The following is a 16,887-nucleotide window of genomic DNA, read 5'->3' as shown; positions in this document are numbered from 1 at the left end:
CGCTAGATTCGGTTTGCAAACGGTTCCAAGTAATTTAGCTCACGACTTCACTTTAAAAAAGCTGCTCGGGAAGCTGTTTATTTCTTGAACTGCTTGTTAAGATTCAAACACATGATGGGAAATGCAGAAAGCTTGTGCCACACTAGATTTGTGTATGTGATGTTGCCCTCTGGTGACTGGTCCACAGAGAATAAGGCCTGTTCCCAGATAAAGGAGCTTATGTGGATGCTTATGGGGATGTAATGTGGATGTTTAATGCCTATGTACAGAGCTGAAAGGCCAGGGTTCTCTAATTATGGCTTTGTATCTATGAAATACTTAATAACTGGGTCTTTTATTTGCAGCACAGACTAGTTACAAGTTCTCACTAATTTCTCCTGATGTTTGTTATGTACAGTGGTTGATGAAATAACATGATCAGTTTTAGGGAAGTGAAGTGTGTGTGTGTGTGTGTCTATTAAGCCACTCTGTTTCTACTATTAACAAAACTATTATTATTATCAAAGTATCAAGCAAATGAAATGTGTAGCAAAGTATCCTGGGCTATGTAAGGAGGGTTATACCCAGAACAGAATTGAGAAATGATAGATCACTTGGTGATAGTTAAAGATGATTTTCCTCTTAATTCTTGAGATCAAGAGTAACTTGAATTGTTCAGTTACTTTCAAAGCAGAGGTTCCTGTAATCACAACTTTGACCGTTAAAAGTGTTACTGTAAAAACTTGCCCCAATTTTTTGACACCATTTAACAAAAAATACTGATGGCAGCACCAACTGGAGCTCTAGGGTAAATTAACTGCTGGCATTTTTACCACCATGCCATGTAACCCCACTCAGAGATAGTGGAAGGGCGGGGAGGAATAGCTCACTGGTTTGCGCATTGGCCTGCTAAACCCAGGGTTGTGAGATCAATCTTTGATCCATTTAAGGATCTGTATGGGGATTGGCCATGCTTTGAGCAGGGGGTTGGACTAGATGACCTCCTGAGGTCCCATCCAACCCTGATATTCTATGATTCACTTATTGTAAGGACAGTGATTAAAATGGTACAGCTGCCAGTGACTGATCACACAGCACCAGCCGCAGGTTGTGGCAGTATGAAATCTGGGTGACTTTCAGAAAAGTTCAGCATAGTCAAAGCCCTGGTGTGTGCATGTGTAAGCTGCAAGTGCAGCCTGTTCAAAGTTGCAAAGAACTCATGTTCCTCTGGGCTTTCTTTGAAGTAGTGAAAAAGCTTAACTTGTATTTAACTCACAGGCTATTCCCTTAATCTTAAACAGCTATTTTGTGTTTTGTCTTTGATCCATCATGTAAGTGTACTGGACAAATGTAAAAAGTTTGAGCTCTTTTCCTCTCTACTTGCTGAGTTATACCCACATCAGGAAGAGGAAGATTCATTTCTTTTGATAGAGCCAGCCATGTGTGTGCATCTAAAACTCTTGCTTTATGGGAAATTGCCAGGAGCATCACTGTCTCTATGGCTAGCTCCCATTTATTTATTAGGTGCACAGAATTGTCAACATGAAATATGGACAGCTAAGGACAGAAAATCATCTTTTAGAGTGTCTCACTGCCTTTATGTAATAGCAACAAACATAGTAAAACGTGTCTTAGTTAAATTCTTCATAGGAAACACGTTCAATAGAAGATCAGACTTGATGAGGGATTTTTAAATGATGATCTGCACTTGTTGTTATATTAACCATTTCTTAATGATAAATAACTCGACTCATCCTTGATTCATTGCTGAAGGTTCCAAGTTTTGCAGGCCTGTGGTGAACACCTGCTTGAGTGCTGCGTAAACACTTTGATTAGTTTTAGTTGAACCTGCTTTCATGGGCAATGTAAATTCTAAAGTCCCGAGGGAGAAATGCAACTCTTGGCCTAGTTCAAACCTCTTCCCAACCAAGTCTCTAGTCAATATTTACTTGAGAGAGAGAGAGAGAAATCCTCAAAGGTAAATGTACAGAGTTAAGATGAAACTGACCAGCCACTGCAGCATAACCCCCCAGTCAATCCTACTTTAGTGACTGTCAACTGTGGGGCAAGGGACTGATTGGAAACATCTTTGGGTGCCTTCAGTTTAATTTTTTTTTTCCTTTGAGTCTCAGACACTATCCACTTCAATGTTTTGCTAGTTATTTAAAATCCTATCTGGTGGAACCAACAACCTTTAAACTCTTGCAGTAGAGTTAAATGTTCACAGATAAGTATTTTTCAAGACATTCACTCCCACACACTAAAAATAAATTCCCTTCCTCCTTAAATCAGGAATGAAAATTATTGCACAAACACATCATCTAGCTGGCTTAGACTTCTGCCAACTCTGATCATATTTGCCATGCGGTTATATTTTGTGATAGTTTGTATACTCTTGCTGTCATTTTGCATGCTGTCCTTGGTGGCTGTATTTTTTTACCATGATAAGTGCATGCTTAAATACTGTGATTTATTATTTATACAACCACAAAGCCCAAGTCATGGATCAGGACCCCATTATGTTAGGCATGTATAAACAAAGAACAAAAAAATGGCCTCTGCCCCACAGAGCTTATAATCTTAATATAAAACAAGAGACAGATGGATACAGACATATGGGGAGTACAAGGAAAAAATAAGACAGTATAGGTCAACATGAAAGACGGTCGTCTTGGCACACCAGTGGCCTAATCAGTCAGATGATTTGTAGGCGTCGCAGCAAAGGAGTGTTTTGATGAGGCATATGAAGTAGGATAATGCGGTGGCTTTGTAGATCTTTACGGGAGCATGAGGGGCAGCATGGAGAAAGCACTAAGATATTTGAAAATGTAACAAGTGGGTAATAGAGGCTGGTGTATGGGAGGCAGCAGTCAACCTCCCTATAATGAATGCAAGTTATGGGTAGGGTTGGGGTAGGCTATGCAGGCCCCTATAAGGGAATAAAAATAGTTTATGTCTGATGTGATAGAGGATGAACCAGCAGATGGTCAACATGGGGAAGTTGATGCATTAGGAAGCTGATCTTTTCATCAGCATTCTGAACTGTCTGCACAAGATTTAGCTATGTGGATAGTTAGGAAAGGCTATCTAAGGTGGGGAGGGATAGCTCAGTGGTTTGCACGTTGGCCTGCTAAACCCAGGATTGTGAGCTCAATCCTTGAGGGGGCCATTTAGGAATCTGGGGCAAAAATCTGTCTGGGGCTTGGTCCTGCTTTGAACAGGGGGTTAGACTAGATGACCTCCTGAGGTCCCTTCCAACCATGATATTCTATGCTCTCTTAGAGATGTTATGAAGAAGCAATCTGAAAAATTTAGCCATAGCTTAGATGTGAGAGCAGTTTGAGTCAAAACTGAGGCCCAAGTATGGTCTGGATGACTGACAAGATGATGGTGTTGTCCACAGTGATCAAGAAAGGAGAAACCAAGATGTATGAAGTAAGCCTATGTGTTGTTGCAACTATTTTTTACTGTAATGGGAAAGTGGGTTCCTCTTCAGCAAGTAGCTGATCAAGAAGTGATTATATACATTTCTATTATTCTATGGTAAAGTACATAATTTACAGGCCAAGCTGAGTGTGCTAACATAAATATGAAAAGGAAAAGAAGTGCCAGTTGGGTACATGTGTCAGTGATGTACCAAGCTTTTGAAAGTGGAGAGGCTCTACTTTATTCAGTCAACAAGCTTGAGAGCTAGTTAAGTGGCTGAGTTAAAGGTTTGTAGAAACATTTGGGTAGTACTTGTGCTGAGAATGCCGCATTATAACAGTCTCTAGATAACTTGATCCTTGCTCTCCTTTGGAATCCACTTTCTTTTGTAGCTAGGCAGTAATACTTCAATATTCAGCATTAATATTCAGTATTACACATACCAAAAAAGCAGTAGAAATACACTTTCTTAAACTCTTTTTTTAAACCAGAAATCATGACTGGGGAATTAATATTTAAATACATAATTAAAATATTTTACTATAATGATAGAGTACATTCTGAGTATAGGGAAAGAACGTGGTTTTTATCATGGTTATTTTTAGTAGTGATAAGTTTACTTCTAAACCTCCCCCTCAGCAGCATGCTGTTTAGGATGAGGCAAGTAATTCAACTAGCACTACATGCATAGTAAACTGAACATCAGTGTTATGTTGTAGAGCAAGTTAATGAATGGGGAAATGTAAAAATATCTTAAACTCAAGACAGAATAGCAGTTTGAAGGCCAAGCTAATGACTTCATAATGGAGAAACAGCTTAGCCTCTGATCATGTGTGCAAATCATCCTTCCTGCATACAGAAAAAGGCTGTATTAGGGTGAAAAATTCAGCTCCTATTCCATTGCTAGTTGAATGACAAGTGAAGCTAGCTACTTGTCTTTTAAACTGTAAGCAATGTGGAAAAGGGATTCTTACATTCCGTGTGTATGGAGCCTAGCATAATGGAGCCCTGACCCCGCCTGGGCCCTTGAAGGTGTTACTGGAATATAAACAAAACCAAGCATAGGTCTCAAACAAGTGAAGTGACTGTTTGGCAGGTAGGTGTTGATGCGGAGATTTGCAGAAAGGTAGAGTTATTGTCAAATGACAGGCAAGCATGCTGCAAGGAGAAACCAGGGACTGGATTTTCATGAGTGCAGCACCCCATTGCTCTCAGTTAGGTACCTAAAGTGGTCACATTTTCACAACTGCTCTGTATTCAGCAACTTCTGTTATACTCAGAGGACTCAAAATTTGGCTCCAGATATTTTTCATATGACCAAAATATAATATATCCAGAGATGAGGGCTGACGGCACATGAGAAGACTGTTAAGAGGTATTAGTAGCAAGTGGTAGATAGAAGTTGCTTATAGTTTAGACCATGTATTGTGCACCATAAAATCTGTTTCCAAATTGCTACAGAAAGCGCATCCATACTGAGTGACTATAATCACGGTGTATATGAGATGGAACTTCAATGGCTCTTGCAATCTCAAGTTTTTTCAGAGATATTAAACTCGTATGTAGAGCAGATTGAAGGGGTGAGATGCTATGGTGTGAACTAGTCCATTTTATTAATGCCACTCTTTTAACAGCACTGGAGCTTAACTTGAAAATGATCAAGTTCCAGTTATCTCATTCATCAGTCAGAAACTGAGTACTATCACAATAACTAAATTGAAACCAACAGTAAACTATGGTAAAACGTTGGGGGGGAAATGGATGAGAAGGCTGAATTTTGTTATCTTTCTGACACTATACTACAGAGTTTAAATGTTTAAGATCTTACATAGCAACACAGATGGACTTTTCTTCCCCCCAAAATTTCTATGTTGAGAACAGCTGAATGGCATGTGGACACACACAGCCTACTAAATCATCTAAAGCAACTTTGAGAAGAACAGTCAGATGTGCAGTGGTTGCCATCAAGAAATCAATATTGGTTAACATTGGTATGGGGCTGACATAATTAAGATCTCATTTAGAATTCAAAACATAACTGCAGAATCTCAGCATCATATGGTAATAATTGGTAAATGCTGATACTTCAGTGGCAACCACTGTAATTACCTGGCTGTCAAATACTCTGTGAAACTACTCTTCAGTAAACCAAATCCTTGCTCCTCTAGGATACACAGAGTTCAGATAACTGCCTAAGGGGAAACTTAGAGCTGAGTTCTTGGAGTATGTGTTTTAATGATGTTTATGACATCCCCTAGTAAAGCTTCCATCTAGTGCTGCTTGTGTACAATCAGGCTTTTGCAGTTATTCTGTCCTATAAACTGATCCAGCTTACAAGTTGATCTGATGTCACAGCACTTCTATCAAAGCTTACTCTGTACACTGAGAAACTCCTAAAGTATAGGCTGTATTCTTTGTTTTTTATTGCTTGAATGGTGTGCTTGTCAGAAGCAGATAAACTCTTCAAAGAGAAAAAGAGACTAGTTATTTCTTTTGAGGCAGATTTCTCATTATAGTGCTCCTGAAATGCTGTAGCACAATCGCTTCCTTAGTGTGAGTCCACATTGCCACTGTGTGCTGCTAGTATTGTAATATCCTCCTGTACTCCTTGTGAACTGCAAAAAAGGGCTGAATTTTTTTATTTTGAATGAGATTTCAGTCTCAACATCAATCTAGAGAAGACCTATCTGTAAGATGATGTATCAAAAGTTGCCATTCAGCATCATTATTTAAGGGTCCTTGCCTTAAATTTCTCGGGAATGGAGTGGGAAGGGGGAGAGAATGAGGAATTTGGTCCCTGATATGCTTATCACCCTGAAAATGTGAGTCACAAATGGTATACCCTGGATAACAAGTAAGGCAAGCAACTTGGCAACAGCCTAATTGCAAGATGGTTAAATTCAGTGGTCTCAGGAGAGCAATTACTAGAAACAGCCGTGAAAGCAGCTAGCAACACACAGCTGGAAAAAAAATATTGCAGAGCTTAATGTTTTTGTCCTGTAAGTTCAGTCAGATCCCTTGTGTAACCCCTGATGCTGGATAAGCTGATTGGCAGGAAGGATGAGAGCTGAAAACATGTTAACATGAAAAAGAAAGGGCAGTGTTGAAATGGGAAGTAAGCCCAGTGGCTTGTTTCATAATGCCATGTGAGGGACTCGAGCGTAACTTTTCTAGTTCCCGTTCCTATCTTGTTCCGATGGCCAGGGACCCTGAGAGTGTGTATTAAAGACAGGCAATGTTGTGGGGCTCTGAAAGTGGTTCTATCATTCTCTCCTACTGGTAGGAACAGATGGTCAGGGAAGCATGAGTGTATAGGGGGATAGGGTGGTAGTCAATTCCATGAGATGCACGCAAGGAACCCTCAGAAGAAATGCTAACATCAGTATAAAAATTTAAAATGTACAGTAAATCATCCTGCAATTTCACAGTAATTAGCTAAACATACTTAACTTGTAGACTGACAGCTGCTACATACATATAAATTGGGCTTAATATGGAAGTGCCAGGTCTCATAGATAAGACTATCATAGATAAGACTTTTCATGCTAGAAAATTTCTCGTCAACTCACTCTTTATATGCCAAACAAATTGCTTTACCACACCCAGTCTATTAACTTTTTTTTTTCTATTGTTGGGTTCAAAGATGGCATCCAGTGATCATCAGCAAGACAGCTAAACTAGTCTTGGTGGCAAGTCCAAACTGTGACATAAGGCTAACCGCTACTGCCAACAGTTGTATTATCCTCTAATAATGCTGGGAATGAAGGCCTTCAGCATTTGGCATCTTTACATCTGGAGGAGGGATGTGTACAGAGGAATGTGAGCTGTAATATTTTAGCACCATGTAATTCTTTATTTTCTTAAATGTATATTAAAGAAAATTGAACGGAAACAGGGTGAATCTCTAAAAGTGAGTCACAACTGGCAATAAGCTCTTGCTGAACTTCTATATATTCAGATACATAAACACACTACTTTTTAATAGTGTGATCTGCTGATTTCCAGTTAGATTAGTGCATTAGGTGCCAAATTATTCTTTTAGGAAGGGGATATGGTGTAACTGGGTGAAGTTCTGCTTCCGTTATGAAAATTCAGGTACTTATCTCCTTGATATGATGATTCAGAGTTCTGGGCAAACAAAATCTTTTTGAGCTCTTAAGTTAACCCCTTGGTTGTGGGATGTTGACAGTAGGTTCCTCTAGTTTGACTGCTATTCCCTAAGAACTGAGTAACCCTGGCTACAGTTCAGCTTACTTGTCAGTCCATTGAAAGACAAGAGTTGCTAATACTTGAGAAAAGCATGAGAATACAACCACCATAAACTAGTCATATGAGACTGAAAAGTGACTTCATTTCTACCAATAAAACATAGGCTGAAGAATATACTTAAACCAAAATAATTACAGTAGCTCAAACATAAAGTCTCCCATTACTGTTTTCATCACCAAATAGAATTCTGTTTCATAAATCTTGTTTCAGGAGTACTGGCGAGCGAGTTCTGGGAAATAGCTTTGTACAGACTTGCTCATATTTTTCCTTTTATTTTGTGGTGAAAGATGAGTGAATTGATAGCATTCGATTTTTTGTTTCAGAGTATAAAATGGAAAACCGTAACAAAGACAGTGGTTTAGTGCGTGTACATGTTTAAGCTGAATAGAAGAAATGGGCACTGTACACTTGTAAGGTAGGACCTAGCATGTAGACATTAAGCTTTTTTGCATATGGAGGCAGTAAAAAAAGAAAGCAATCTGTAATTACTGACTATCACAAATACCATGGAACAGGTAAGAAATGTTAATTTTGATAATATGGGGAACATGAATTGAGTTGGGTTAAACTTCTTTAGACAAAGCTCATGGAGCTCTAGTAATGTTCTGTAGTAGACTTAAATTGCTATTTTAACAAAATCAGATCTAACAGTTCTAAAAGGGTGGTTGAATGCAGGTATATCAATCTTAGAATGGTTAAAGCCCTTTTTCCTAAGAACTGAAAGAGGTTACCTCAGGTTAATTATGGACACCTGAACCCAATTAAGGACAACCTGTGCTCTGTTTATTCCCTTAAATTCTCTTCAAGTGAGAGAGAGGAGGGATGAGAAACAGGCTGTGGAAGGGGAAAAGGCTTCTTCTAGGTAAAGGGCCTTTTTTCCTTTGTAAAGGAAATATTGTGTTTATTTGTGATTTGGGGTTGGGGCCCGGGCCTTGGTTTCCAGAGGGAGTTAGAAAAAGTGGCTGTTAGCCAGCATCACAAGAGTCAGTACTCCAGTGGGAATCAGCGTATGTATTTCTGTTGTTTAAAGAAACCTCTCAGGACAACCCTATCCTGTAAATAAACCAATGTTAAGAATTAAACCTGCAGAACAGGACTGACTTCCTCCACGCCCACCTAATGCCAGAGGAAGAAAAGCTGAATTTTGATGAAATGAAAGAGGCTGCTGCCTTATATGATACCGAGTTCTAGGAAGTGCAGCCTGGGGGAAATGGATGGGGAAGGGGATGCTCAAAGCAGGAGTGGCAGAAGTGCTCTAAAAGTGGGGAGGGGGCACAGGTGCTTGAACTGTGGTTCCACCCCCATGCCATGATGCCCTGAGGCTCCACCCCCACACTGCCCCTTCCCCTGAATGCCCACCCTCATGCCACCCTTTTTTCCAAGGACCTGTTCCTGTGCCGCCTCTTCCTCCCCTGTACTCTGCCCCCTGCTTGCTCCTCTCCCCACCCTCCTTCCATAGCTTGCCCTTATCCCTGCTCCCCTTACCCGCCCCCAGCTCTGGCACCCACGGTTCAAAGATAGCTTTGATACTTTTGCATCTTCAAGATTCTGGACTGCTCCAGGGGCTGAAATGGCCTCCAGTGTAAAAAAAAGTAAACCTGGGTCTGCTTTCAAACTTACGGCAGCCTGCCAAAACTATGCCATAGTCTGGAGTGGTCCCAAAAACTCAGTAGCAGTGTGCCTGAAGGAAGCTGGCCATCCTGAAAAGGGCAATTGGCCCCTGCCACTTGGAGCCATGCAGATGGCCTTCTAAAAGCAGCTGGAGCAATGGGCAGAGGTCTCTGCCAGAATCTGTTTCTAATGCCTCCTGGCTAACTAGTTAACTAGAGTTGCCTGCATGGGCCAAAAGCATCATATATGGCCACTTAGTGTGGCCTGCATAAACTGCTCTTATGCACCTGTAGACTAAGTTGTTTTTGGAACTGGAAAACACGTACTTCTTGCCAAGATTTGTGCACTGACTAATTGGTTGTGATAAGAGCTGATTAAAATTCTTTAATCTATTTTTCATTAATTTTTTTTCTTTGCACCTGGATACTCTTGCAAAAAGTCTGTTTGCATATGAAAAGGAATAAGCTGGGAATTTTGCTTTTTGGGGTTTTTTTTCTTCTTTGCTTCTTTCCCAGGGTGTTTTCACTTCAGGTTTTTTCTTTCCCATTTTTCTTCCTGTCATTGTTGCATTTGAAAAGCTAAGGGAGGAGAAGTGAAAACCTCTGGATATCATTGATTCTCTTGCATTTGTGGTGTGATAAAGGTACACTCAGGGGAGGACAAAAGTGAACCTTCTACAAGTTATAGAATATTTTACGAACATTTTAAACAAATGTTACTCTTTTGAAACAATGACTTTGAAATTGATGTATTTGAAAAACTGCTTGATTTTTTTTTTAACTGCGTGCTTTAGCAGATAGTCAGCATTACAGGTAACTAAGAAAATCACAAAATAAACAAAGGCACTTGTGTTAATATTGACTAACTAGACATCCAGACATCAGCCCTTTTCCTTTAGGTAAATTAGGAGTATATTCAAAAATGTTATATGTGCTATATTTAATGGCCCTGCCTTGCAGAAGTAATCTTATTACTTAATATTATTGCTATTTTGTTAGCAGGCATTCCTATAGCTTTTATGAATACTACTGATTTTGTAATGTCAGGATTGTAGGAAGAGAGGAAAATTCTTTGCTTTAAGGAATTTGTTTAAAGTTCTTTCTTAATGTGGAAGAAACTGATCCATGGTATCCTCCAGGCTCTCCTGGAGTCATACTAAACTTTAGACACTTATTTTTAAAGGGAAAGGGTCCAGTGAGATCATGCAATGAAATGACCCTAAAAATAAGAGAGAACATTGAAAGAAACCTAACAAGATCCAGACACTCAGCAGATACAGGAATTTGCTTCTCAGTATTCTGTTGTATTTTGCGTTCAAGTTGTGTGCCTTTTGGAGTGTAACCTAAGCTAATTAAATCACAGTTTCCTCCTGAGGGCTGACAGTTTCTGAGAGTGAGATAACAACCGCACCATACTGATGAGGAATGACAAAACATGTGTACGAGGATGCTGTTTCTGCCATGTCAGATGCAGTATGCTGTTGAGAGCATCAAGGAGTTTTCGCAACTATATAGTTCAGCTCACACAAAATAAGAATGTATAACTGCAGAATTTCATTGGCTATCCTGGTCTGTGTTCTCACTATTTTAGTGGTAACAGCAAAAAGTGGGCATGGTGACACAGGGGCTTTATTTCCTTCTGCAGCACTGACCTTGGGCAAATGATTCAAACTTGTGGTGCTGCAGCTTTCCTGTCCATGTAATAGGGACAATATTTGATTCTCAGGGGAGCTGATGCATTGTTATTTGCTAGGTTCTTTGTGATAGCTGTATGAATGGAATGGTGTAGGTGTAATTAATAGTAGATGAGTCTGAATAACTGTATTTACTGCCTCAAATACTTAGCCTTGAACTGGAGTCTGCAGTGACATCAGAATTGTTTGCCTAGTATCCTTGGCTGTAGACTGTGGTCATAAAAGGAAATAATGCAATTAAATATTAACTACTTCACAGCAGCGTCCAAATGGGAAGAAAAGATGTGTTGGGGGCAGATATGTTCACTTAAACAATATTCAGCTTGTAAATAAGAGCTAACAGAAGGATTTAAGACTTTGTTCCGAGTTATAAATCCAAATGTGTTCCCAACTAAAAAGTAACCATTAAACTTCAACACGGAAAGGTTTAATGAAGTTTGCATATTCTTTGTGAATTTAATCTGTTAAGCATAATACAGACGAGGAATGACTTGGGTATCCATCAGAGAAGATTGGTGTGCTTGCCGTTGGAGCCACTTATGCACTTCTACCCAGTGGGATATGTATAATAGTTGAGTTTCAGTGGCGGATGAGAAGAGGATTTTTACCCAAACAGTTTAGCTCTAGGTGGATTGAAAGTGACTTGGGTTTTTATCACATCCAATTCTATAGGAAATATTTTCAGGTATTTCAATTATGAGCTTGGGACTATAGTTGCAAAAAAGATCCTTTCAAATCACTATTCTGCAGCTTTCAGTGACAAGGGACGTTCATCGCCTCAGCTGAGCTTAGTGCCAAATGTAGGACCCTCCTGGAAAGGTTGTCCATTTTTTCTTTTACCTAAAAATGCAAAACCGTTGGTAGACATGAGCAGCATGCTAGCAAAGATTAAAAGCACAGAAATGTGCTGTGGATCAGCTTTGCTCTCAGCAGTAGGCAACAAAATAATCAATAGGAATTACCCATATGGGGTTTAAAAGACCTTGTAATAATTAAGTCTGCCAAAAAGACATCAAAAGCTGTGGAGGCTTAATGTGAACTACTGCTTGCTGGACCTGCTGTAGAGCTCATTGACTCCTACATCTAAACTGGAAGCTTTAGAAGGCTTGTGACACGCCCATGTGACAGTGTAAATATCAGGCTCTGTCTTGTACTGCAATTCTAACAGCGGCACTCCTCTAAACATTGCTCTAGTTTGAGTTTTTGAGCAATAAATCTGTGCCATCATTGCTTCATGAACAATTACTTTGCACTTAGTGCTATTCACAGTGTAAGCAGAGTCAGGATGAGATCTACCCTGACATCTGGTGGTACATTATGAGGAGTGGGCAAAGGAATTTTAGGAATGTGCATTTGCATTGGTAAACCCACTCCACTTAGCATAACACACAGCAGCATGGGACGGTTATTTTCACACCGTGGAATCCCCAATTTCTTTGTTATTGGGGCAGGAAGGAGAAAAAAGTGCTGTTACCTTAATTATGTGAATGAGGAACTATGAGACTGCTTTATGACAGAAATGATTCAACCTACATTAAATAGTACTTGCTAGACAAGGGACATGGGTGTGTGTACCTGATGGTATGGGCCCCTTTTGAGGGCCTGGAACACCAATTGCACATCCTCCTCTCTCCACTGTTAAAGAGCAGAGCTAATTTTGAATCCTTTAGGAGTCCATCTGGAGGCTGCTGACCTGAATTCATGTTGGGCCAAGGTGGCACTGGGGCTCAAGTTGAAACCACTAAGAGCTGAAATCACTAAAAGAGCTAAGCTTACTGAGCTGAGATCACTGAGTGGGGGAGCCTGAAGATTGATTGCTAAGCAGCTGGCAGAGCGGAGCAGTCTGCAGCACGTTGGCGCAGCCTGTGGAACAGTGAGCAGTGTGGAGCGGTTCGTGGGGATGGCTGATGCGGTTCACAGGTTGGCTGGAGGAGCGGCACAGCTGATGGAGTGGAGCCAGTCGTGGTGAAGGCTGCAGCAGAACTCCACGGAGAAGCGGGGCAGTCGGCCCTGGCCCATGTAAGGTGTCCTTTAACACCCTGTGTGTGCCCCCCCCCCCATTTCCACCCAGGCTGCGGGGGTAAAACTCTGCAGATAAACTTTTGAACTCTGGGGTGGCACTGACCAGAGACAGAGACTCTTGGGTTGTTGGACTTTGGGGTGATTGGACTTAAGACCCTAAGGGGGAAAGGACATTGCCAAATGTACTTGGAAGTGGGTTTTTTTTGCTTATGGTTTGTGTATAGTCCTGTTTGTGGTGTCTCTCCAACGTGATGCCGCATTGTTTCCCTCCTTTATTAAAAGGATTTTGCTACACTTGGACTCTGTGCTTGCGAGTGGGGAAGTATTGCCTCCTAGAGGCGCCCGGGGGGGGGGGGTGGTAGGTAATTGTCCCAGGTCACTGGGTGGGGGCTCGAGCCGGTTTTGCATTGTGTTATTGAAACAGAACCCCTGGATACTGAACCCGGCCCTTGTTGCTGCCAACTCAGAGGGGCAGAAGGGTTACAACAGGATTTCAGAGAAGGAAACAATCAATCCTGAAGTATTGCTATCCTGACTTAATAGCAGGGAAAAACATGGGTACAGATATCAGTGCAAAGGTTCCGAGTAACCACACAAGATGAGCTGTGGGTACTCAGACCCTTTAAAATGATCAAGGGCACTGAAGTCCATGGCACAGGTGGGAGCAGAACCCTCCCCGCAAAATGTAACAACCCTGGAAGAATGGGATCAAAGGTGAAATAAAAGAAATGAGAAACCAGTCTCTTCTTTCCACTGGGGAAGTGTGAAAAAAGTTATTTTAAAAAGTGAGCTAATTTTTCTACCATTATAAAATTTTTAAAACTCTCCCCATTTTTCCAATAGAAAGAGGGGGAAATAAATAAGTACATACACTCTTTAAAACAAAACTAAAATAACTAATTTTTTTTCAAAAATTGGGGGGCAAGGAGTGGAAAGAAACTTCCAATTAACGTGTTTCCATTGAAGATTTTTTCTGAAGCCCCTGAAATTTGACCAGCTGTAACTGAACACTGGCCACCTGACAGATTGCTTTTTCAGGGCCTGTGTCCTGATACTCAAAAGCCTGGCCCTAGAGTTTGGCTCTAGTTGTTGAACAGATTTTCCTCTGTGACCTCACACAGCTGCTACTTTCTACTGGACAAATGAAGCTATCAATGAGAATGAGAGAAGGTTTATGAATGCAGGACATAGCTTATAAAATAGGTGTATTTAAATTCTAGAACTCAGGGAAAGGCTGTACCACAACCACAGTGAAATGACTCACTTATTTGACTTAAGTTTCTTCACACAAAATCCCACATTGCACCATGCCACCCCCTATAAATTAAGAAATCTATATTATTTATACGTTGGGAAGCAGTCTTTTAGGTACATGTGAGAGGTTCATACGGGAGTGCTAAGGACCATTTTCAGGGTGTGCGCATGTCAGGGACTGGTTATTCTACCCTTCTATTTCTCAATGCTGTCAGTTACAATTTTTAATTTTTAGATGATGTGCTTTTTAATATAGGGACTGTGGTGTTCTGGTTTTATGGATAGCGCTTAGAGACACCAACTTCACTGAAATCTGGGTTTACTACCTGGGAGAAATCAAAAGTTACAGCATAGGTTTTTTTAATGAGAAGATGAATATAAACCCTCATATAGAATGTCTGTTAAGTGTAGGCTTAACGAAAACAGTTGAAATAATTAGTGTCCCAATTATCTAGCATCAAAGATTACAATGCATTCAACTAATTCTTACTCTTTATTAATCATTCTATCTGTGAATGGAAAGCAACCAATGATTTCCCCCCTCCCTTCTATTCCTTGCTCACTAAACAGTTGTATATTATTCCATATAATGCATTAAATGCACCATGTAGTGTCAAAGTAAAGTGAAACTAGACTCCATATTACAACATTATGGGGCATCAGCTGCAGATTTGTAGCTGAAACTGAGGTAAGTTAGGCATTTACTCAAGAATTCAACCTCTTGCATATGGAAAAATATAACACATACTTTTCAAAATCACAGCACTTAATATTTGAGTAGGCTAAAATGAGTGTCATTTACGTAATTTAGGAATTTCAATTATTTAAAAATAGATCTGTTAAGAATTTTAGTTGTCAGAACTCCTTTCTTAAAAACCTTAATGGAGTAAGTCTTAAAAAGCTGACATATATTCTACATAGGTTATATATGTGTTTCCTGTTAATCCTAACCAAAAGTTTCTTCTTCAGCAGAGACTGAAGAATGATATTGAGACAATTGCTCGGAGAACTTTTTTTTTTCAAAATGGCTGTCTCATATGGTTCCATGAGACTGATGCTACAGTGAAGAAGACCACCATGTCCACTCACCTGCAGCTCTGCACTTCCTGACAGTATGTAAGGGGCCACCAACCTGCCTCTAATTGTGTTTCCACTTCAGCTGAGAACCAAGGAAGGTAGTGATCATTTTGAACGAGGGGAATTCTACTTATTATTCTTTGCCAGAGAATGATGCATGAATTTCTTCTTCAGGAAATGTCAGTTGTGGAAAATGATGGCAAAAAAACCTGTCTGCACCAGTTATTCAACAAGGAAGGGAGAAATGAGTGATGTCTGTGCTGGGGTATAAAATTATGAAGGCAGAAGAGTGGTTTTTAAGGAGGGGCATGTCTGCAAAGGAGCATGGAGGACAGGAGAACAGGGAAATTATGGAGTAGGCTTTGGGTGCCTTGTGCTGATCTGAAGAGGCACAGTAGCCGTAAACACAGTCTAAGTGGCTGCTGTGCTCTGGCTGCTTTGTGCTGCCGCAGGGTGGAATTAAATAGCCAGTGGATCGGGTCTTGAAAATGAAATAAAGTTTTCAATAGATACTACAAAAATACAAACTATGAAAAATAACAATTTTTCAGGAATTAGTTGAGTATAAATTTATTAACCTTTTAATAAAATAAGGAAACAGCCAGACAAAAACTACATTAAGGTGGAATTAATGTTGAGAGTATGTATCATAGTCTAGAGTAATAAGCATTCCTGTCAATATGAAATTAACTCAGTATCAATTATTAAAGTTAAGACTGAAGTTAAATATTTTTTAAGTATGGAAATGTACAGTTCCAGCACCCAAACAACCTTAATTCTGCACCATAGTGGGTATGGGTGTGGGGAGAGTCTCATGTCATTAAAAATTTAATAGAGCATTGAATCACAAATAACGAAATGTTTTAATTATAATTGTGATCAGTGCATGATGTCACTATGTTGCAGACTGTCTGAATGCTCTAACTGTGCGTTGCCATATTTTAATATGTTCAGTCACTTAACTTTAACCTTGCCTCTGAAATTGCTGTGCCTATGTTGATTAGTACTAATATTAAAATAATTTACAGGAACATAGTAAAAGGAATTCTAAAATACTGGTATGTACTTAACTTTAGCTTCATTTTAATGTAGTTCTGTTTTGGGTATCTGAGTAAAGCTTCTTTACTTGTCTTACCTTAAAAAGCTGTCACTTTAAACCCTAAACCTGTGTAAGAGGAAAGACATCCACACAAATCACACTTGTCTGGATGTGTTATATTTAACAGTCTTGCGCTTCGCACCTAGGATGTTTACAACTCAACTGTGGGGGAAAAAGTTCTATTTTCAGTTTTTGTATAAAATGGAATATAGAGTATGTTGCCATTTCACTATGTCTTCATATGACTTCCCATATTTGTATGGCAACAGATTTTTTAAAAGATATATCAAAATGAAAGTGTGGTGATAAAATTGGCCAAACCTGATGTCCTGTTTTTAAATTTGTTCTGTAGGTTAAGTTGGGTCCTACAAATAAGTTAAACTGGAGTTTATGGGCTGCAGCTCCCATCCTCACAACTGTGAAAAAACTACAGTAGTCAGGTCCTCCAGCAGTTTGC

General features: G+C 39.9%; 1 long non-coding RNA gene across 1 annotated transcript in view; it reads left to right on the top strand.

The window, feature by feature from the left end:
• LOC123377811 overlaps positions 1-15,681 on the top strand; it is a 47,775-nt gene extending 32,094 nt beyond the window's left edge. The window contains exon 3 of the long non-coding RNA XR_006582340.1: positions 15,224-15,681. This is a non-coding gene — a long non-coding RNA (uncharacterized LOC123377811). The remainder of the gene's footprint in view (positions 1-15,223) is intronic.
• The last annotated feature ends 1,206 nt before the right edge of the window (positions 15,682-16,887 follow it).

The sequence above is a fragment of the Mauremys mutica genome, chromosome 9 (assembly GCF_020497125.1).
Source record: "Mauremys mutica isolate MM-2020 ecotype Southern chromosome 9, ASM2049712v1, whole genome shotgun sequence".
NCBI classification, from domain to species: Eukaryota; Metazoa; Chordata; order Testudines; family Geoemydidae; genus Mauremys; species Mauremys mutica.
This window is presented reverse-complemented; position numbering and strand designations above follow the sequence as displayed.